The sequence below is a fragment of the Cynocephalus volans genome, chromosome 12 (assembly GCF_027409185.1).
Source record: "Cynocephalus volans isolate mCynVol1 chromosome 12, mCynVol1.pri, whole genome shotgun sequence".
NCBI classification, from domain to species: domain Eukaryota; kingdom Metazoa; phylum Chordata; class Mammalia; order Dermoptera; family Cynocephalidae; genus Cynocephalus; species Cynocephalus volans.
In genome coordinates this window covers 78441822-78466182 of record NC_084471.1, presented here as the reverse complement: position 1 = coordinate 78466182, position 24361 = coordinate 78441822, and positions in this window count along the sequence as shown.

The following is a 24361-nucleotide window of genomic DNA, read 5'->3' as shown; positions in this document are numbered from 1 at the left end:
AAAGGTGGGACCAGCTTAAAGAGTTATTAGGATAAAGAGAAAGGGCGAGGGGGGAGGTAGGCATGACTTGAATTTACACTGAAATGAAAAGAAGAAATTGAGAATTCAAGAGCCTGAATGATTAAGGGGACAAAGTCCCAAAGAAGAAAGGAAGGATAAGAGCAAGATCACAGGGGCAGGGCTAACCTACTGTTGTGGATTGAATGCTCCCAAAACTCATTGAAGCCTAAACTGTCCCCCAAAGTTTCAGGTGTTGGAAACTTGGTCTCCACGGTGACAGTATTAAGAGGGTGGGAAATCCTATTATAGTAATTGAAAGGTGGGACCTTGAAGAGGTGACTAGATTGTAGGACCATGCTGTAATGAACAGATTAATAATGGTGGTCAGGGGAATGGTTCTGAGAGCTTTGAAAGAAGAGTACATGAGAGTCTCTTTCTCTCTACTCTGTCATTTTCTACCATGTGAGGCCCCTGCATTGCTGAAAAGCCACCACCAAAGAAGGCCCACACCATAAGTGTTCCCTGGACTTTGGACTTCCCAGCCTCCCAAACTGTAAGCAATAAATTTCATTTTCTTACAAATTATCCAGGTCTAAGTATTTTGTTATAAGAAACAGAATAAAGAAAATTGGTACTGAGGAGTGGCGTGTTGCTTATAACAAGTACTTGAAAATGCAGAAGTGGCTTTGGAACTGTGTGTTGAGGAAAACCTGGAAGAATGTGAAGGAGCAGGCTAGAGAAAGCCTAACTGCTGGTGGGAGTTTGGAAGACAAGAAAACCAGGGAATGTTTGGAACTTCTTAGAGATTGGTTAAGTGGTGGTGAGCAGAATGCTGATAGAAATATCAACAGTAAAGGCCGTTCTGAGAAGATCTCAGATGTAAACGAAAAGGAGCTTTTTGGAAACCATGGAAAAGATCACCCTTGCTATGAATTGGCAAGTAACTTGGCTGCATAACTTGGCTGCATATGTGTCCATGCCCTAAGACTTTGTGGAACTTGGAAGTTAAGAGCTGTGAACCAGATTATTCAGCGGAAGAAATTTCTAAGCAGCAAAACATTCAGGAAGCTCCATGGCTACTTGTAACAGCCTACTCTGAGTTATGGCGGCAAAGGAATGGTGTAAAGCTAGAATTTATAATTAAAAGGAAAGCTGAGTGTACAGATTTGGAAAATGTGCATCCTGGCCATGTGGCAAAGAAGCAGAGAGCATTTTCAGAAGAACAATTCAATGGTGTATGACTGTTGGCTAAGGAGATTAGTGCAGAAGAGAAGGATTATCAAGAGAAGAAAGAAAAGATCTTGAAGGCATTTCAGAGATCTTGGAGGCTGCATCTTCCATTATAGGCCCAGAAGCCTAGGGAGACAGAATGGTCTCGGGGAACAGGCCTGAGGTCCCCTCCTTGGTCTCACTGCTCAGGGCCACCTCAGGATGCTGCTCCCCATACAAGCACCTCAGTTGCTTTGGCTGCTTCAGCTGTGGCTAAATTGGCCCCAGGTTTAGCTGGACCCACAGCTTTAGAAGTACAAGCTGGAAGCCTTGGCAGCATCTGTGTGCTGTTAGGGCTGCAGGCTCACAGAATGCCAGAGTTGTGGAGGCTTGGGAGCCTCCACCCCAATTTCAAATGATGTATAGAAAAATCTGGGGGCCCCAGAAGAGATCTGTTTCAAGGACAGATTCACCACATGAAGTCTTCACTAGAGCAATGCTGAGTGGAAATGTGGGGTCAGAGTTGCAGCAGAGAAACCCCATCAGTAGCATGCCTAGGGGAGTCTCCATGGAGATATCAGAATTGTGGAGCTACCAGCTTGCAATGTCTGCCTGAGAGAGCTAAAGCATTGCCTGACCCCCCAAAAAGCCATAGAAGCAGAGCCAGCTGAGGACTTAGCAGTCTAAACCCCACACCAGCATGCAGAGAAAGTTGAACATGGGGTCAAGGTACATGATTCACTAGCTTTAACATTTGATGCCTGCTCTGTGGGGTTTCAGATTTGTTTAATACCTGTTACACCTCTCTTTTGGCCTATTTTTCCCTTTTCGAATGAGAATATGTACCCTGTGTTTATCTCACCATTGTATCCTAGCAGTAGATAACTTATTTTGATTTCACAAATGGGACCTAGAGACTTTGGACCTTTGAACTGAAACAAGTTAAGATTTAGGAGATGAAATGAATGGATTTACATGTGCCCCTCAAAGTTCCAAATATTGGAAACTTGGCCCCCAACTGTGACAGTGTTAAGAGGATGGGAAATCCTATTATGATACTTGAAAGGTGGAGCCTTGAAAAGGTGATTAGGTTGTAAGACCATGCCGTAGTGAATGGATTAATAACGGTGGTCATGGGCCTGGTTCTGAGGGCTTTAAAAGGAGAGCACATGAGAGTCTCTCTCTCTCTGCTCCGCCATTCTGACCATGTGATATCCTGCATTGCTGCGGAGACACCTCACCAGATGTGTTCCTTGGACTGTGGACTTCCCAGATTCTGAAACTGTAAGCAATAAATTTCATTTTCTTACAAATAACCCTGTTCTAGGTATTTTGTTATAAGAAACAGAAATGGACTCATACGCCTAGCCATAGGGAGGAAGAAGGGTTCTTCTTCCTCTGAGGAAAAAAGCTAGCAAGAAAGAAGATGGTATTAATAACAAGAATGGGGAAAGTGTTCTGTTAAATAGATAACAGTGTGTGTTTGGGGTGGTGGGGATGGAGTGAGCCTAGATATAGGCAGAAAGACTCAAGTTCATATCTTCACGCTGCTACTTTCTTAACTGTGTAAACTTGAGCAACTTGTTCTCTATAAGCTTCGGTTTTCTCTTCTGTAAAGAGGGATAATCATATTTATCAGTATTTAGATGATTTCAGTTATAACAGAAAATTTGTACTCAAACTGTCATAAACACTACAAAAATGTATTATTGGATACATCTGAATGTGCAGATGTTGGGCAGCATCAGGAATGGTATGAGCAGTTCTTTGGAAAATGGTATCAAGGACCCAGTTTCTATCCTTTTCTCCACTTCGCTATTCTTAGTATGTAGTTTTGCCCTCCACTGGCTTCCCTGAAAGTGGGAAAAAGACTCCATCATTTCCACGTACCATATGCTTCCAATGTATACAGAACAGTATACTACCTAGTCCCTATCCTCAAATATAATATATTTCAGGTAGTAAAAGACCCACGTGACCATATATAAAAATATCCAATAATACAAGGGGTCTTCAAGAAGTTCATGGAAAGACTCACATCATTTTTAAATTCCATCTTTCCATGAACTTTTTGAAGTATCTGCATACAAAATATAGTGTACCACATCTTTGCTAGAGACAAAAACTCCAGTGGAGTTCAACTTTGTTTACAAAGTGTCAGAATATTCTTTATTGACCCAGATTAGTAGCTGAAAATGATAAGGGTAAAAAAAAAAAAATAACAGACAAAACAACTTGGCCAGCAATGTCAAGAAATCCTTTAATTAAGCAGGATCCAGTAATCTGAAATGAGAGCAGTGGGAAGTAGTCACTTCAAAGTAGAGTCACTAGTGAAACTAACCACTCACCTTCTTTTACTGAGAAGTGATTACTTTGGTGTGAGGATGGTTATTCAGCTAGTTCCATCCTTGGGCAAGTTGAAAATACTTTTTAAATGAATTGTATAATATTATGAGCTCCTCACTAATCACTCTGTTTTAAGCAATTTAATATGTTTCATTTTGCACTTTCAATCCAAAGCGTAAACTCAATTGTAACACTTAGTCTGTCTCAAGTTGTAAGCATGGTACTATTATAACCCAGCTATGCCAAATTGAGTGAATTTATCATGTTAAAACTAAGCAAAATATGGAGCTGAAACAATCAGCTTCTATTTTATAGTTGGCTAATAAAGTTAGTGAGAAATATTGACAAATTCCTTATTCTATTCTCTCTACTTTGGAGAACCAAAAACTTCTAATTTGATAATACAAATTGTGTAAGTCGTTGTCCACATAAGTTGAATGGCATTAACAAAGTTTTTCAGTATTTCAGCTAATCAAACTAAAGAGTAAATAATTTTATTTTGCTTGGGTTTGACAATCTACTTAGTTTCTATATTTATCTGGTCTATTAGTCATCACTCTGTTTTGTCATCAATTTGGGGAGCCCTAGGTTACGAGTGACAGAGCCCAATCTCTGTGCATGTTACCTCCAAATTAATAGATACCTGTTGGGAAAATAGAATAATTTAATCAGGCCCCCTCACCTTAGGTCCAGTTGGGGGTGGTGTGGTGCATTCTTTGTAAATAAGTTGTGTGTGGGTGGAGTTGGTCTGCATGTGCAGTGCCACAGCTTGGCTGGCATCTGCCTTGGGTGTCTGATCCATGCAGCCATGCTCTCGAACCTATGGCTCGAAGGACCTTTGTGCCAGTTACTATCTCATGGACCTGCGTGTGGGGGGTCTGGTGACCCAGGCTGGCATGTGACGTGTTTGTGACCCAGTCTGTGAATGGGCTTGAGGGGTCTGTGAGCTCCAGACCCAGCCCTGGCTTGACAATTGGCCCAGTTGGTGCAGGATTACAGGCAGATAAAAGAGCTCGACAACATCTTACCCATCTACTTACCAGATGTGATCACTCTACTTATCACTCTATGGTTTTGCACATTATTCTAAAGAAAAATTGTCAAATAAAAGAAAAATAGCACAAGTCCTCATGCATAGAATAGGAATAAATACTTTGAAAATCTTTGAAAAGAAAACCTTGACAATTTTGAAGCTAAAAGCTAAGTCAATATAGTAATCAATCGGTAGTCTATCACTTTGGAGAATTACTCCAAACTCTATAGAGAACTATTGATAGAGTATGGATGTATTGTTCCCACCAAAACTCATATGGAAATCTAATCCCCAATGTGGTAGTGCTGGAAGCTGTTTGAGTCATGGGGGTGGATCCCTCATGAATGGATTAATGCTCTCCTGGGGGGAGGAGGGGTAGTGAGTGAGTTCTCGCTCTTGTTCCTGCGAGAGCTGGTTGTTTAAAAAGACCCTAGCACCTTCTCTCTCTCTCTCTTGCTTCCTCTCACCATGTGATCTGCTTGTTTCCACTGGCTGCCTGCCACTTTCCACCATGAGTAGAAGCAGCCTGAGGCCCGTGCCCAGATGCAGCTGTCCCAGAATCGTAAGCCAAATAAACCTCTGTTCTTTGTAAGTTACCCAGTCTCAGGTAGTTCTGTTATAGCAACACAAAACGGATTAATACAACTGGAAAGAGATAAGCTATTTTAGTAGCTCTTCCTAATACTGAAAGGAAAGAAAGAAAAGAAAAAGGGAGCTTTCTAGTACGAAAAAGCGTACTTCAGAATGCAATGCAAAAAAGAAATGTGTTTCTGAGCTGAAGAGCTAAGATAATTTTATTATTTTCTCTGAATCATTGATTTATTCTAAGAGATGTTTGGATGCATATAGAAAATTCAGTAAGTATGTTTTTGCCACTGGCTAATGATGAGAGATATTCATCTGGGAGTGATTTGGTAAGAAAATAAAAACATAACAGTGCACTGACAAGAAGAGCAATGTCAATTTCTTTTGTATGATCTTTGTTTTGTAAAATTGCCATGAAATTTCCATGAAGGAGTCCTAGGATAAGCACAGCTATTTCTGATAGGCCTACAGGCTAAGCATAGGCTCAGCTTTCAGTTATTCTTCTGATGGATGAGAAACTCACAGTGTGAGTGATAGAGGGAAAAACAGGCAACTAATATATACTCATAATTTTAAAGCCCTTGTTTATATTAAAAAATAATGCTTTAAGTTTTGGTTATAGTTTAGGCATGTAGCAAAATTACTTTGTGTCTTTTATTTTAAAAACCTTATTTTCTATTTAAATTTTTCTTAAGTTATGCTCTAATACAACTTGTATTTTTTTTTTGATCTCCCAACTAGTAGTAGATATTTATAGACATTTATTATACTTTGTGATCACTTCCCGCATTTGGATACTCTTTCTCTGTTTGGGTCATTGCCTGAATTAAGAGTTTCACCTTGCCAAAATAGATGCCATGAGCTCTCTTTCCCAACGTCCCCCGGAGTTAGGGGCAGTCATGTGACCCTGGTTCAGCCAATCAAACAGGTCTACATAAGACTTTGATTGGAAGAGAATAACATGAAGAGGGAGACTCTCCATAAAGTACATCCTCACGAGGGTGGCAGAGACTGGCAGAGTGACATACAGCTTGAGCAGGTGGCAGCTGTGGTCCTAGTGGGGATCTGTCATGTCCAAACTTGGCAGCAGGAACTGTGGTGCCTTTACCCAGAAGCAGCAGCAGCAACAACAGCAAAAGGGTCTCTACTGCAACATTATGTATATATTCATTTATTATATTTATAATGTATAACAGCCACAGTACAAATGCCAGGAGGGGAGAAATGGAACTATACACTTGCAACGTTCTCACACTATATGTGAAGTGGTGTAAGAGCACATAAATGAAAGATGTATGCTATAAAATGTCAAACAACCACCAAAATAATGCAGAAGAGATTATAATAATTAAGCCAACAAAGGAGATAAAATGCAATTTAAAAACAACTTAATCCAAAAGAATGCAGAAAAAGAGGAAAAAGGGAATGAACAGGTGGGTAATATGAAAGAAAAATAGCAAGATGGTAGATTTAAGCCCAACCATATCAATAATCACGTTGAAGGTAAGTAGTCTGAGCACACCAATTAAAAAATAAAGATTATAAGATTGTAAGATTGGATATAAAATTGGATATAAGAAACTCATCTATATCCTGCCTACAAGAAACCAAGTTTAAATATAATTGATATATTAAAAATTATATATGATGTATTTATTTATTGTGTATTGAATATAAAAGGATGGACAAAGATACACCATGCTAACACTATTCAAAAGAAAGCTAGAGTGGCTATATTAATATAGACAAATAAGATTTCAAGGCAAACAATATTACCAGGATCATTTCATAATAATAAAGGGGTCATTCCAACAAGACATAATCCTAAAAGTTAAAGCATCTAAAAATAGACTTTGAAAACACATGATGGTTATGTAAGAAAAATAGACAAAACCACAATTACATTCAGAGATTTCAATACTCCTCTCTCAATAATGGCTAGAACTTGTACACAGAAAGTAGTACATAATAAGAATTTAAAAGATCTGGATAACATTATCAACCAAATTAACCTAACTGACCCTTCTCCCAACAACAGCAGAACACACATTCCTTTCAAGTGCATACAGAACATTTACCCAGGTTAGACCATATCTTGTGCTACAAAACTAGTCTTAATAAATTTACAGTGATTCGAGACATTCAAAGTATATTCTCTGACTACAATGAATATAGCACACGTTGAAATTAACCATGAGTCAAAGAAGGAATTAAAAGGGAGATTAGACAGTATTTTTAACTGAATGAAAATAAAAACACAACAGATCAAAATCTGTGTGATGCTGTTAAAGCAGCTCTAAGGGGGAAATTTATAGCACTAAGTGCCTCTAATAGAAACAAAAAAAGATCTCAAATCAATTACCTCCGTTTCAACCCTAAGAAACAAGAAAAGGAAGAACAAATGAAACTTCAGGTAGAAGAAAAATCAAAGTGGGAATCAATGAAATGGAAAACAGAGAAAAAACAGAAAAATCAACGAAACTTAAGCCTGGTTCTTTAAAAAGATCAATAAAACTGATAATCCTTTCACAAGACTGATCAGGAAAAAAGATAGAAGACACAAATTACCAGTGTCAGGAATGACAGTGATTACATCACTATAGATCCCACAAATATTAAAAGGAGAATAATATAAACATTTCATGCCAAAAAATTTGATGAAATGAGCATACTCTTTGAAACAGACAAACTACCAAAGCTCACTCAAAAAGAAATAGATGACCTAAATAGCCTTGTATCTATTAAGATACTAGCTGTAGTTTAAAACTTTTCCATGAAGAAAATTCTAGGCCCAGTTGGCTTCACTGGTGAAGTCAACCAAACATTTAAGGAAAAAATAATATGACTCTATACCAACTCTTTTAGAAAACTGAAGCGAAAGGAATATTTCCCAACACATTCTATGAAGTCAGCATTAACCTGATTCCAAACAAAGATGTTATAGGTACAAAAATTATGAGCAAAATTTTAGCAAATCAAACCCAACAGTATATCAAGAGGATAATACATCATTTTCTCTTCCTTTTCTTGTTTCTTAAGTTTGAAGCTGAAATCATTACAATGAAAGGCAATTAAGTGAAGAAAGGACAGTCTTTTTAATAAACAATGGGGGAGCATTTGGATATCCACATGCAAAAACACCCCACCTTAAATCCATCCTTCACATCATATACAAAAATTAATTAAAAATGGATGATAGACCTGAATGTAAGAACTTCGATTAAAAATCTTTTAGGAGAAAATCTCTGCTACCCTGGGTTAGACAAAGATTTTTTAAGTATAACACCAAAAACATAATCCTTAAGAGAACAGACTGATAAATTGGGTTTCATCAAAATTAAAAATTTCTGCACTTCAAAAGACACTTTATATTTTAATTAATCTTGTTATTTTGAGATAATCATTGATTTATATGCAGTAATAAGAAATAACTCAGAGAGATCCCATGTACCCACTATCCAGTTTGCCTCAATTACACCATCTTGCAAAACTACAATATCACAACCAGGATTTTCACACTGGTATAGTCAAGATACAGAATATTTTTATTACCACAAGGATCCCTCATGTTGTCCTTTTAAGCCATACTGACTTTTCTCCTATCCTCACCTTCTCCTTAACCTTGAATATCACTAATTCACTCTTCATTTCTATAATTTTGTCATTTCCATAATGTTATTTAAATGGAATCATACAGAATTTAAACTCTTAGAATTGATTTTTTTTCACTCAGCATAATTCTCTGGAGACTCAGCCAGGTCATTGCATGTATTAGTATTTCATTCCTTTTTATTGCTGTGTAGTATTCCATGGTATGGATATATAGAAGGTTGTTTTACCGTTCACCCATTGAAGAACATCTGGGCTGTTTCCAGTTTGGGGCTATTACTAATAAAGCTTCTATAAATATTTGTGTACAAGTTTTTGCATGAACATTCATTTCTCTGAGATAAATGCCAAGAATGTAGTTGCTGGGTTATATGATAGTTACATAATTAGTTTTTCAAAAAATTGCCAAAATGTCTTCCAGAGTTGTTGTACCATTTTACATTAATTCAATTCTTCAGATCCAGATTTTCCAAATTCTCGTCAGCATTTGATGTTGTCACTTTGTTTTCTTTTAGCCATTCTATATGTGCCCAGTGATATTTCATTGTGGTTTCAATTTGCATTTTCTCAAAGGCTAATGATGGTTGACATCTTTTCATGTTCTTATTTGCCATCTGTGTATTCTCTTTGGTGAAATTCTCTTCATGTCGTTTGCCATTTCTACTTGTATTGTTTGGATTTTTACCCTCAACCTTTGAGAATTCTTTATATATTCTAGATACCAATCTTTTGTTGGATATGTGGTTAGCAAATATTTTTTCCCAGTCTATAACTTGTCTTTTTATCCTGTTATCAAGGAGTTTCATAGAACAGTAGTTTTTAATTTTGATGAAGTCTAACTTATTTTTTTCTTGTATGAATTATGTGTTTGCTTTTAAGTCTAAGAACGCTTTGCCTAATCCTAGGTCTCAAAGATTTTCTCTTGTGTTTTTTCTAAAAGTATTATAGTCTTATGCATTACATTTAATCCCTTGATCCATTTTTAACTTAATTTTTGTATAAGGTATGTAAGAATTAGATCAATATTAATTTTTTTGCCTATGAATATCCACTTGCTCTACTACCATTTTTGTTGAAAAGCCTATTTTTTTCCATTAAATTGCTTTCTACTTTTTTTTTTTGGCATCTGGCCAGTATGAATATCTGAAACTGTGATTCTGGTATTACCAGCACCACACTCTTCCAAGTGAGCTAACCAGCCAGACTTTATTTTCAATGTTTTTAAAAAAATTTTGTTTTGTTTATTTATTTATTCTTAAGATTTTCTTTTCCTTTATTTTTTTGGCAGCTGGCCAGTACGGAGATCCATCCCCTTGACCTTGGTGTTATAAGACCACACTCTAACCAACCTAGCTAACCAGCCATGCTTTGGCACTTGTGCCAAAAATTAATTGGGCCTACTTTGGGGTCTATTTCTGGGTTCTTTATTTTGTTCCGTTAGCTTATGTGCCTATCCCTCCCCTAATACCACATAATCTTACTTGCTGTAACTATCTAATAAATCTTGAAATCAAATAAGCTGATCTTCTCCATTTAGTCTTCTTTTTCAAAACTGTTTTAGCTATTCTAGTTCCTTTACATTTGCATATACACTTTAGAACTATCTTGCATATATCTACAAAAAATCTTGCTGGGATTTATGACAGGATTGTGTTAAATCTGAATATCAATTTAGGGATAATTGACATCTTTACTATGTTGAATTTGTTGAGTCTTCAAATTCATGAACATGTTTTGTCTTTCTTTTTATTCAGATTCTCTTTTGTTTCTTTCATCAGCATTTTGTAGTTGGGAGCCTACAATTCCTGGACATGTTTTGTTGGATTTATATCTAGTGCTTCATCTTTTTTGAGAGATTGTAAATGTCATGCCTTTTTAATTTTGGCATCCAGATTTTCATTGCTGGTATACAGAAATATAATTGTTTTGTACATTTGTCTTGTATAATGAGACCTTATTTGTCCTAGATATTCTTTTGTCAAAACTCTTTTAAGAGTTCCTTATATATTCTGGATATTAATCCTTTGTCAGATGTATATTTTGCAAATATTTTCTCCCACTCTGTTGGTTGTCTTTTAACTCTTTTAATTGTTTCTTTTGCTGTGCAGAAGCTTTTTAGTTTGATATAATCCCATTTGTTTATTTTTCCTTTGGTTGCCCATGCTTTTGGGGTCGTATTCATGAAGTCTGTGCCCAGTCCTATTTCCTGAAGTGTTTCCCCTATGTTTTCTTTAAGAAGTTTTATTGTCTCAGGGTGTATATTTAAATCCTTAATCCATTTTGAGTTGATTTTAGTATACGGTGAGAGGTATGGATCTAGTTTCATTCTCCTGCATATCGATATCCAGTTATCCCAGCACCACTTGCTGAAGAGGCAGTCCCTTCCCCAGTGAATAGGCTTGGTGCCTTTGTCAAAGATCAGATGGCAGTAAGTGTGTGGGTTGATTTCTGGATTCTCTATTCTATTCCATTGGTCAGTGTGTCTGTTTTTATGCCAGTACCATACTGTTTTGGTTATTATAGCTTTGTAGTATAGCTTAAAGTCAGGTAGTGTTATGCCTCCAGCTTTATTTTTTTTGCTGAGCATTGCTTTGGCTATTCGTGGTCTTTTATTGTTCCATATAAATGTCTGAATAGTTTTTTCCATTTCTGAGAAAAATGTCTTTGGAATTTTGATGGGGATTGCATTGAATTTGTATATCACTTTGGGTAGTATGGACATTTTCACTATGTTGATTCTTCCAGTCGAAGAGCATGGGATATCTTTCCATCTTCTTGTATCCTCTCTAATTTCTCTCAGCAGTGGTTTGTAGTTCTCCTTATAGAGATTTTTCACCTCCTTGGTTAACTCAATTCCTAAGTATTTTATTTTTTTGGTGGCTATTGTAAATGGGCAGGCTTTCTTGATTTCTCCTTCTGCATGTTCACTATTGGAGAAAAGAAATGCTACTGATTTTTGTGTGTTGATTTTGTATCCTGCTACTGTGCTGAAATCATTTATCAATATAAGGAACTCAAACAACTTTACAAGAAGAAAACAAGCAACCCAATTAAAAAATGGGCAAAAGAGCTAAGTAGGCATTTCTCTAAGGAAGATATCCAAATGGCCAACAGACATATGAAAAAATGCTCAACATCACTCAGCATCCGGGAAATGCAAATCAAAACCACATTGAGATACCATCTAACCCCAGTTAGGATGGCTAAAATCCAAAAGACTATGAACGATAAATGCTGGCGAGGCTGCGGAGAAAAAGGAACTCTCATACATTGTTGGTGGGACTGCAAAATGGTGCAGCCTCTATGGAAAATGGTATGGAGGTTCCTTAAACAATTGCAAATAGATCTACCATACGACCCAGCCATCCCACTGTTGGGAATATACCCAGAGGAATGGAAATCATCAAGTCGAAGGTATACCTGTTCCCCAATGTTCATCGCAGCACTCTTTACAATAGCCAAGAGTTGGAACCAGCCCAAATGCCCATCATCAGATGAGTGGATACGGAAAATGTGGTACATCTACACAATGGAATACTACTCAGCTATAAAAACGAATGAAATACTGCCATTTGCAACAACATGGATGGACCTTGAGAGAATTATATTAAGTGAAACAAGTCAGGCACAGAAAGAGAAATACCACATGTTCTCACTTATTGGAGGGAGCTAAAAATTAATATATAAATTCACACACACACATACACACATACACACACAAACCGGGGGGCGGGGAGGAAGAAGATATAACAACCACAATTATTTGAAGTTGATACAACAAACAAACAGAAAGGACATTGTTGGGGGGGAGGGGGGGGAGGGAGAAGGGAGGGAGGTTTTGGTGATGGGGAGCATTAATCAGCTACAATGTATATCGACAAAATAAAAATTAAAAAAAAAAAAAAAAAAAAACTCTTTTAAGAGAATGAAAAGGCATGTCACAGACTGGTAGAAAAGTTTTGCCAATCATATATGTGATAGAAGACTCATATCCAGAATGTATAAAGATCTCTTGACAATAATGAAGCAAACAACTCAATTAAAGGTGGGCAATATATTTGAAAAACTCTTCACCAAAGATTATTAATGTATAGCAAATACACATATGAGATGATGCCTAATATCATTAGGGAAATATAAATTAAAACCATGACAAGCTATCACTAAAAACGTAATCAAATGGCTAAAATTAAACTTGTAGACCATATCAAATATTGATGAGGATGTGGTGGGACTGGAACATTCATCTGCAAGTGGGAACATAAAATGATAAAACCATTTTTGAAAATAGTTTGGCTTTTTTTTTTGTAAATTAAAAATATACATATTATATGATCCAGCCATTTCACTTTCAGGTATTTGCTATAGAGATAAAAGCAAATGTCCATACAAGGTCTTGTTAATGTTCGCAGAAGCTTTACTTCTAGAAGACACAAAACAAAAACAAACCAAATATCCCTTAACAGATGAACAGACAAATAAGCTGTTGTATATCTATACACAGAAAACTGACCAGCAATACAAAGAAATGAACTCTTGATACATGATACAACATATATGAATCTCAAAGTAATTATGTTGAGAGAAACAAACCAAAAAAACAGTATATATTTTAAAATTTCATTTATATAAAGTTGCAATAAATGAAAAATTGTCTACAGCAAAAGAAAGCAGATATTGGTTGCCTGGAGATGGTGATGATGGGAGAGAGGAAAGAATAGAAAGAGTTTCTACAAAACTTGAGGAGACATTCGGTCTGGATGGTTATGCTTATTATCTTGATTATAATGATGGTTTCACAGGTACATATATGTGTCAAAACTGACCAAATAGCACACTTTAAATATGTGCAATTTATTTTAATGTATTTAATTTATTTAATTTATTGCACATATTTAAAGTGTACAATTTGGTCAGTATGTCAATTATACCTTAATAAAGCTGTTTTAAAAAGCTTAAATATTTACATGTCTTGTTAAAAAAAAGACCTGAGATATTTTTATATTTCATTTGCTAACTTTATTTTTGTTTTGTTTTGTTCTGTTTTTATGCATGCAAAATCTTTTGTCCCTGAGAGTGGGAAGGCTAGGTGAAAGATAGAGTTTGTGTGTCTGATATTATCATGAAGCTACCATGTCAGTCATTTTCTGCCCTCTTTTGTATTCCACATACATGAGAAAATTTAATGCACTAATTTTTTTAAACCATTAGTCTTTGGACTTTTTGTTACATGCAGTTTAATTCAAATCCTGACTAATTCAGAAGCTGTAACTAAATTTCAAACTAAGGCATTAAATATTTAAAATAGAATTGTTTATGATAACAGTATCAGGAGTTGTGTCAAGGAAATAGAAAGTATACATTTTAATTCTAAGACTCCTTTCAGATCAAAGGTAGCCAGAACACACATGTACATATGTTAAGTGCTTACAAAGTACAAAACCGAATCACGTGATATAAGCAGCCAGGTCAGAATTATGAGACTTCTGTGAATAGGCAGAAGAATCAGATACCTGAAAGTTAACACAGTGATTTACATGGGCTATAGGAGTACAAGTAATGCTAAACCTGTCCCATCAGTTCCTAACAAGAATCCAGCCAGTGTCAGAGCCAAAAGCTCTGAGTGTGAAACCTCAGGCATTGGCAAAGTTATGCTGAAATTTGCTTGGAATGACATAATTATTTCCTTGTCAGACAAGCATCTTTCAACTATTAGAATATCTAGAATTAAATACAGAAATGTTAGAGAATCAGAATCATCATATTAATATTTCTATGGTATGTAATCTGAGTATATTTGGAATATCCTTGCAATGAAAATAAATTGGCTTTTTAGAGCAACATGTCAAGCATTTAATTCTAATTTAAAATGAGTAATTTAGTGGTTGATTTGCATTTTTTATTTTAAATCAAGCCTTTATTAACTTTATGTATTGAAACATTTAGGAGAACTTAAGAATCAAATTATTTAAAAGCTTAAATTATTATCTTTATACGAACTAATTTTATACTTGAGAAGATTTTAAGTTATACAACTGAAGTACTTAAAAAAGAAATTGAATATTTTATATAGTTTAAAAATATGTTAAAATATTAAATAAAATCAATTAAACATTATTCAGAAACTGCTAACATTTAAAGTAGAATAGTTTTGTATGTTGAACTTAAAACTTTAAAGAAGAGCGTTAATAAATTTAATTTCAAATTTTAATATCAAAGAAAATAACTTTTGCAGTGAAAAGCTGTTCTTAAGGGTATAAATACGTCACATTTAATAAGACCTTCCTGTTTTCATATGAACTTTGTCTCACATTCCTAATGTCTCTTAAATTCTTTCATTTTTTAGCCTACAAATGATCCTGTCGCTGACTTTTTAAGAACATAATTCTCACAGTTACAGAAAACTATATTTGTGTATGTGTGTGTTTCATTTATTAGGCTCTGAGTTTCATGAAAGCAGAGATTGCTTCTTATTTTTCTTTGTCTTGTATGGACTTGATAGTGTGCTTGGCACAAAGTAGGTTCTCAATAGGTACTCAACATAAATTCAATAATAGCTGCTGAACTTGTTTTTCTTAAATAGGGCTCTTCTTCAGCCGTTGTACACAATTATCCCAGTATGAGGACCCTTGGCTCTTGTTGTGCACAATTCTCAGGAAGCTTTTGGCTGCTTGGCCTGTGACTTCGGTTCTGATTGTTGTCCAGATCCCTGGCAGCTAAATCATGGGCTTTTGGTCTAAGTGAAGCTAGAATTTCACATTATTTGCAAAAGGCAACTTTACTTGCAAAAGGCAACCTTGGAAGATATATTTGTCTATCTACTCCTATAGTTTACATCATACTGTTTACATGGTTTTGCTTCTTAATTCATTAATCAATTAACTTATTCAACCATTCTTTATTTTGTGCCAACTGTGTGTCAAGTACAATACTAGATCTTGGCTCACAGTGGTGAACAGGACAGACACAGTCCCTCCCCTCATAGACCTTTTTCTAGTTTTGAAATTAATTTCTAGTCTCAAAAAATAATTGCAAATTTTAATACATGTTCTGCAGAAAACATATAAGTATGACTGAGATAGAAAGTAATGGCAGACAATAGCCATGGGGTAGTATTGGGATATTTTAGACCTTTCTTCAATAGGGATCTTAAAGGTCCAAGACAGTATTTTAAGCTCAGACTAAAAGATGAAAAAGAGCTAGTCAAGCAGGGTAGAAGAAAGACCATTTTCAGCAGAGGAAACAGCATGATCAGGAAACCTGAGGCTGGGCAAAGAGTTTGTCATGTTCAAATAAGTGAAAAAAGATCACTGTGACCAGAACACTAGACATTGTGCAGGGTGGGTGGGAGGGCAGTAGGTGATGGGGAATGAGAGGATTTGGGAGGAATAGTAGGGGCAAGATCTATGAAGTCTTACAGAACAGTGTCCTCCACTGATAAACTTCTAATAAATTTTTCGTTGATTCTCTTTGATATTTTCCTCTCTTCCCTTTATCTTTTGAACTCTAGAATATGGCACTAAATTATTCATTTAGTCTTCAATATATTTGCATGGAATTCTGCTCCTACTAGCACTTTAATTGCTCTTGTATGAGTATAGCAATTATAATTACTCTTTTTTTTATATTTCAAAAATAAGTAATGTAATTTTTATTTTTACTGTTAATTCTGCTATCACCAGCTTCTCTGGGGCTTTTTTTTTTTTCTTTTTATAAAAGATGACTGGTAAGGGGATCTTAACCCTTGACTTGGTGTTGTCAGCACCATGCTCACCCAGTGAGCTAACCAGCCATCCCTATATGGGATCCGAACCCATGGCCTTGGTGTTATCAGCACCACACTCTCCCGAGTGAGCCACAGGCCGGCCTTCTCTGGGGCTTTTAATGCCTGCTTCTAAAATAATTCCTTTAATAGATGTTCCACTCTTACGTATTTTTACCTAGATATTCTTATATTTTCTCCTCTGTTCTGCAACTTCCTTAAGGCATATATTTTTTTGCTTGTCCGTGCAAACAGACCATTGTTTTCACCTGTGGAATATACATAAAGCAAATATATTTCACAGGGCCTAGTTCCTTGCAGTTTCAGGTTTAGCCTAACTTCTTAAAAGTACATATAAAATGTTAACCTTGCAAAAGACACGAAATTTTTCCCTAGGATAGTTTCTGTTGTAAGATAAAAAATTGTAGTGCAGCAAGGTTGCTGGCTAAAGGACAGACAGGTTACTGATTAATATGTAAAGATACAGGGAAATCGCTGTAAGGAGAGAGAATGTTTGCTAAGATAAGCTTTTGTTGGTGGATCGACTTAACCTCTTGCAAATTGCATTATGGAATGTCACCTTGCTTGTTTTACTGAATGTTACCAGCCTGTATTATTAAGCTATAACCCCACCTATGTTCTCTTCCTGTAACTTCCTGGCCTGGAGAATAAATGTGGGAAGAGAGCCCCAATTCGTGGTTAATTTCCCAAATGGAAGGAATGCATCTCTCTTGATTAACCCCTTCGGGGCTTCTCACTGCTCAGAAGAGATGGGCTTTGAGTAATCCTTTGCAGCTCCGTCACCCAGAAGAAGAGGGGTGACAAATCCATGGGAGGCAAAGCAACATTTACCAATTACTTCTCATGCCAACTGTAGCCTATCATGTCCTTATATTTAAGTATTTTTCAAGAGTACTTTAGAATTTTTTAAAATTCAGCGCTATTTCTGCCTCTGAATTGCCTCATGTAGTCTTTTCTTGTTACTCAAAGAAACATACACTTGAGAGGACCTTGGAGATTGTTTAATCTTCCACCTACATTTTACTAATAAGCTCTTTTAGGATCTATTATGTAATGCTTAATGATCTGATATGTACTACCTCCATTTCTTACTATCTGTTCATTTAAAATGGCCTAACTTTCCACAACACTTTATAGAGATCAGTTGCTATTAGGAATGTCCGTGCAAACTATCTTAGCAAAAGTTGAAAATAAAATATTAATTAAAAAAAAAACTTACAAACTAAGGATTAATCATCTCTGAACTCCTGGGTAAACAGATTTGTCAACTGTAGGTCTTTTACACCAAATTTACATTCAAGTCCATAAAGTAATAAAAATGTTATTGGTAATATTAACCGTTGAGCTGGAGGTAAGCAATATGTGAATAAATTAAAAGGTGGGTATTTACATTGCTTAATTAGATTAGATCCTCTTTTTATATTCTGCCACCCTTTTCAAAGCTGTCCAGGAGATAAGCAAAAGGAAAGCAGTAAGATTCCCCCAGTTATCAGCTGGGGCCCTGGACAGTCTGTCCTTACCCAAAGGTGAGAGGAAATCTATGTGTCTTCCTCTCTTGTTCCCCTTCATTTGCCAAGGCTGTCCTGTCTTGTTTAAATCCTTGAATGACCCAATAATGCTTTCTAGTTTAAACACATTTAAACATTTTCTTTGCTGCTAGTCTTTACTAACAGAAAAAAATGCCCAAGCAGAAGTCCAGATAAACGATGTTTCCCAGGTATTGAAAAGGAAAATGCTGATCTGCGATTGTTGCCATGGAGTTAGCATCTGCATACAGTTGCATGCCTTCAATGGCAGGTAAAGAACAGTCCAATTATCAAAAAACACACACACACACAAAAAATATCATCTTGGTGAGGTAATTCATTAGACTTGGAAATATCTCCACAAATCACTTGTTTTCTCGCTCTCCAGCAGGCTCTTAAATACATCTGCTTAAACAATATTACTAGCTATATAATATTGAGCAAAATTCTGTTGTTATAATGCTATAGAGATTATATGATAATCTTTTCTTTTTTTAAAAGTATCTTGGGATACCCCTCAAATATGTATAATCAACTATGTTTCAATAAAATAAAATAAAAAGTATCTTGGGAAAGAAGAAACTCTTTGTTCAAGAGAAAACTTTATAAAAAGAAAATCCTCCGATATCTTTATATCCTATCAATAACACTACGTATTTGTTAAGAAAAGTGCATCACTGATACTTTGTGTGGTTGCTCTTCCTAAGAACATAATGCCAGATATTTTCATTTCCTGTTACCTTACTCACTGCTACTTTCTCATGTGGAATTCTTACTAACTTGAAAGGTAGCACCAAACTCAGAATAAATATGTGTATAAGGAAAAAATAAGCATTGTCATTACAGTTGTGTAAAGAAATGTATAAAATATACATATATACATATATTGCAGTCCTATCTTTTGCCTTTAATATACAGCTTTTGTATGCATGAAAGAGGAAAGAGTATGTTGACTAATAAATTCTAAATTTAATTGCTGCTATTTAAAAAAATTATATAGGCATAAAAAATAAATAAAACCACGGCAGCAGCAATAACATGAAAAATACCTCCCTCTTTTCTCTCTGCCTCTCTCCCCACCCAGCTCTACCAAGACCATCCCCAGAGCAACTAATGCCAATGATGTCTGTTTTTAGTTAGTTTTGATGGTTGCCATCAAGGATGGATTAACCCCACAGTAAAGAAATTTTAGCTTTCTGGCCTTCCAGATGTATATAGGTCCCTCCCAAATCTCTGAGAGTGGTTCTGGAGAGGATCCAGATTATGTGGTGCCTGAAATGTATACTTCTGGGAGCACACAGCTTTAAGAAAAAGAATACAAAATTACAAATACTAAATTACTTGGGCTCCTACCGGTGTCTTGCAAGGGAGGAGATTCCTGAAGCTTAAGTCTCATTAGTTTCACAGTCAGTCGGTCCCTGGTTGCCATTTCTAGATTTACCAATAGCATTAGACAGCATCTGTTGATTGCCTACTTGGAAGCAAGAGACATTTAGCGCACCCACCTTACCTACCAATTCTCTTTTCCCCATCTACCTTCTAGCTATTGTTAGTTGTCTTATTTTGTGTTTTTCTATTTACAGTTAAGGTTTATACTCACTGAAATCACATTTTTTATACTTTGTAGATTCATTCTAAAAACCAAAAAACAATATATACAATATTACTATTGCATATGTATAAACATATACATATTACATTGTTGGGAGTGCTAAATAAGTGCCTTGTGCTAATTTAAGATGGAGGAACTTTGGTCAAGCGAATTTACATCATGAACTTGGCAGGCCTAAGCAGGACATGCTCACGTGAGGTGAATGCCCTGGGCCTTAACCAATCACACCCTTTTGAGATATTACCATTTGGACGGAGGAGCTCCAGATGGTCATCCACATGGCATCATCACCTTATCAACCTTGCCAGACACCCAGGCAGGGTATAACTGGACTACATGACAGACCATCTTCTCTGCATTGGTCAGCTGGGGCAGGTTGCTGGCCAGCCACCTGGATCTTTGGTCCAGTGGTCAGAAACAGATTGGAATTGACACTTCTTGGTGTGGGCTACTTTCACACATAGGTGGAAGCCAGTTGTGTTGAAGCCCACGGGACCTTTTGTGGAATACACTATAAAGCATATGTACAGGGCCTGGTTTTCCAAAGCCTTGCAGTTTCAAATATTGACCTTGTGGAGGACTGGAAATTTTCCTCAGGCTATAAAGTCTCTAGTGTAAGATAAAGATTTGTGGTACAGCAAGGTTGCTGGCTCAATGACAGACTAGTTACTGATTGTTATGTAAAGATACTGAGAAATTGCCGTAAGATCACTAATTGTCTAATGGAATGTCATCTGACTTGTTTCACTGAGAGTTACCAGCCTATATTGTTAAACTATAACCCCACCTATGTTCTCTTCCTGTAACTTCCTGGTGTGGAAAATAAATGCAGGAAGAGAACCCCAACTTGGTGTTAATTTCCCAAGGAAGGGATGCCTCTTGCTGGAGGGTCCCAGGAAGATTAACCACTTCGGGGTCTCTCACTGCTCAGAAGAGATGGGCTTTGAGTAATCCTTTGCATCTCCGTCACCCAGGAGAAGAGGGGTGACAAATCCGTTGGGGGCAAAGCAACACAAAGCAACAACCTTTAACCCACGAGGGTAAGGACATTTGAGTGCTGCCTCTGCCACACTGAAGTGGGACCCAGGTGTATGCCACTCTTAAGCCACATTCTCAAGGATCATCAATTGTGCTCCATCAGATGTATTCAGTTCCTTGTGGATGTGAGTCAGTGAAGGAACTCATGACAGATACATAAGATTCCTGACCTATCCCTAACAGGATAAAGAATAGGACTTGTGTGCAGTGTGCCCTTAAGGGATCATTTAGTTTAAGTTAGGAGTAGGCTAGGAAACAGAGTAATTGAAAGTGAAAGTGTGTTTTGTGTGATATGTGTGATCAATAAACTGTGATTTGAGCATCAATAATTTTGTCTCAAGTGGTCCTTACCTACCAATAAGAGTCTGTGCATGACATACAGACATATATATGTATATTTATAAATAAATATATAAATAATATTTTAAGTGAACCAAGTAATGTGGTTGGATGCTTACAAAAGTAAATGTAGTCTTGAATCATTAAATTTGTTGCTCTCATGAGAATCATCCAATCATCCAAGCATCATCTTGGATTTATGATACTCAATTTTTCTCCAGGTTCTTTTTTTTTTTTTTTTTAATTTCTTCTGGATCATACATAGCTGGCCTTGTTTCTTGTATCCCCTGTTTTCCTCTTTTTCTACTTCTTTACGTATTTTTTTGGATTAACTCCTCAAATAATTTTTTATGCAATTTTGTAGGAGGTTAAGTTCATGAATGTCATTAAAATGGAATGACTTAGCAGACAATCGCTACTTTCAGAAAATGTTCTTTATGCAAAAAATTCAAAGATATGCTTAGCTTAGCTATCCCTTTTGTTCTCTTTAAGAAAAGTTTCAAAGAAAATTGTAAGAATGAAAGAAAGCATGGTAGGCCTAGTAAGGTAATGTTTAATTCATTGCAATGTAAGTGAGACCATTCTGAGATAGTCACCTTTTGTATTAGTTAAATGGCATGCATTTATATGGATAAAAGCAAAAAGCAAACAGTAGACATTACACTATTCAGCCAGAAGAGTTACTATTTTCTAAAAAGTTGAAGTATTTTTCCTAAAGAGGTTTTCTTTCTTTTTCTCAATGTTCAAGTTGAGAACAGCCATGCCTTGTAAATAACAAACAAATGCTCTTAATTCATATCTCAAATTAACTTCAGCAGTAGAACAGGCACTCCTTCAACAATTCAATACACTAAAGGCAATCACCCTTTCCTATTGAGTGTTTGTGAAATAAACTGTATACTCTGAAAGCTGAGGAAAATAGGCCATTCTCTGACAATTTTAAAAACTCTCCAAAATACTACATTTATAGCAACTAATAAATACTATCATTTTCTTCCTAGCAATTAATTCAATATATATTTTCAATAATCATTAATGCTGAAGTAAAGAAAACTACTGTATATAACTTCTTATGTTTGTGCAAATATGTATTTGTGATTCATTATTCCATGGGCATCTAATGAGCCCAAATCTTTTCCCCAAGTAGGAGAGAGTAAACACAAGCTGATATGACCAGCACAATTGTTTTTCATGTACTCATTGTTAGTCTGAATAGCTGTCCAGTGGAGAACTGTCTGCTATAATCTTGAGTAGATTGAAGTAGGGCATAAGGAAAAGCCTCCGGGTTTCTGCTTTGGCACCCTGAAGCCCAAAGAAGAATAATAGAAATGTCCAAGTAGTTTACAATCAAGGAGGCAACATTCCTGTTAGAATTAGAGAACATTGCTGCTGAATCGTGCGGTATGGACTGTCAGTACCACAGGTATTTGGAGAGAGAAATGGTCACTGTAGCTTGTGATTAAGTATTGTTAAGGATTCTTTGACTGCAACAACAGGAACTGCCTAATGTAGGGAAAAAAAAGTTTCTTGGAAGGAGATCCTGATATCTTCACTAAATCTAGAGGAAGACTAAAGAGCTGCCTACAAAAATAAGTCCAAGGCCTAAGCTGTCTCAACTGCTTGATTGTGGTGTAAGAATGCTGCCCCTGGAATAATAATGCTCCCTCTGTTTGTCTATCCTTGTGTCATTTCACTCACATATCAAAATCCCAGGAGAGAAAATGTGACTATTTGACTTAAGTCTGTGGCTATGGTAGACAAGGGTACCTTGATTTACAACCCACAAAAATTATGTATGGACTTTTGCTTTGGCCTGTGATGGAATAGGCAATGATGGAACAGTACAAAAGCCAGCTGTAACAAGGTTGTACCTCGTATTCGGTGCATATGTCTCTTACAACTTTCCCAATCTGTAGCAGATTTCTCTCTCCCTCTTGCCATTTATTTATTAAAGAAATTGGATAATTCGTCCTGTAGAATTTTCCAAATTCTGGGTTTAGCTGATTGTTTCCTGAAGGTTTATTTTAAATATTAATCTTATAAAAATATATAAAGCATCATTCCTGAAAAGTTTGCTCTGCAAAATGTGTGTTGTTGATTACTCTGGGAATGGTTTTCTCTCTTCCTTGGTGCTGACTTTCTGATTTCCAGCTTAAGTGCTTTGTGTTCTCTAACGTGCTGACACAAGAAAAGCCCATTTCCTGTTTACTCCTTGGAGGAAAGAGTGACTTGTTTATTGGATATGTGCTAGAAATGGACTTCTGCATTGAGATGTATTTAGTTATTTATATCATATCTCATTCCATAATGATTTGTGGTGTCATATAAATGCACATATAAATCAAGAATTTTTAAATAATGTACTAAGGAATTAAGGGCAAAAAGAACACCAAGGTAGTAAAAATAAATGTAAAAGTTCAGGTGTCACTCTGAACAGAATGATAGACACCAAGAGGCTTCATGTAAAATACTATTGGTCATTCTGCATGATTGTATCATATTAACAGTAGTACTGCTTGTCCACTACTGTATACCACGGTTATAACAGTGCTGGCTCATAGGAGGAAACAATAACTAGTTGTTTACTGACTATTTAACTATTTATGCCCAATCTTACAATCTCCGTATGTGATCGTATCTATTTCTAGTAATCATGACTGAAGCTATGCGAGCCATACAGTCAATTTAAAACATAAATTCTATTATGTGTGTATTCATTCTTCGTATAGTCATTCTGGGAATGAAATATTGACATTGGTTGTAGATAGCATTTAGGAATAAGGTCAGTAGGTTTCAAAAGTTTAGGTTCAAGAGTAAGATAGGAGAGAAAGTGAAACACGGTCCTAACACCTAGAAATAACAATAATTGCTTTCATTCCATGAAAGGAAAGATAATATTTACAAGAGCATGTAATGGTGCAAGGGTGAGGAGCAACTTTCAATGAAGTGATGACTTGATATTTTATCTAATAACTGAGAAAAATGTGTCCTGTGATATACAAAGATCAATGGAGTCTTCAGATCACATTCATAGATGTATTTGGAGCTGAAGGTCAGTTCACAGAAGTGATTGGGATACTTCAGATTAGAGGTATATATTTTCCTGAGTGATACCTATGTTTATTTTATAGAATAAAGATAACTTAAAGGTCATTTAAAAGTATTGTAAAGCACCAGACAGACCATTTTTAAAATTCAAAACAAAGTTGGAACGTTATGAAGATATTTTTATCAGTACCACGCTCTAACCAGCTGAGCTAACTGGCCAGCCCACTGAAGAT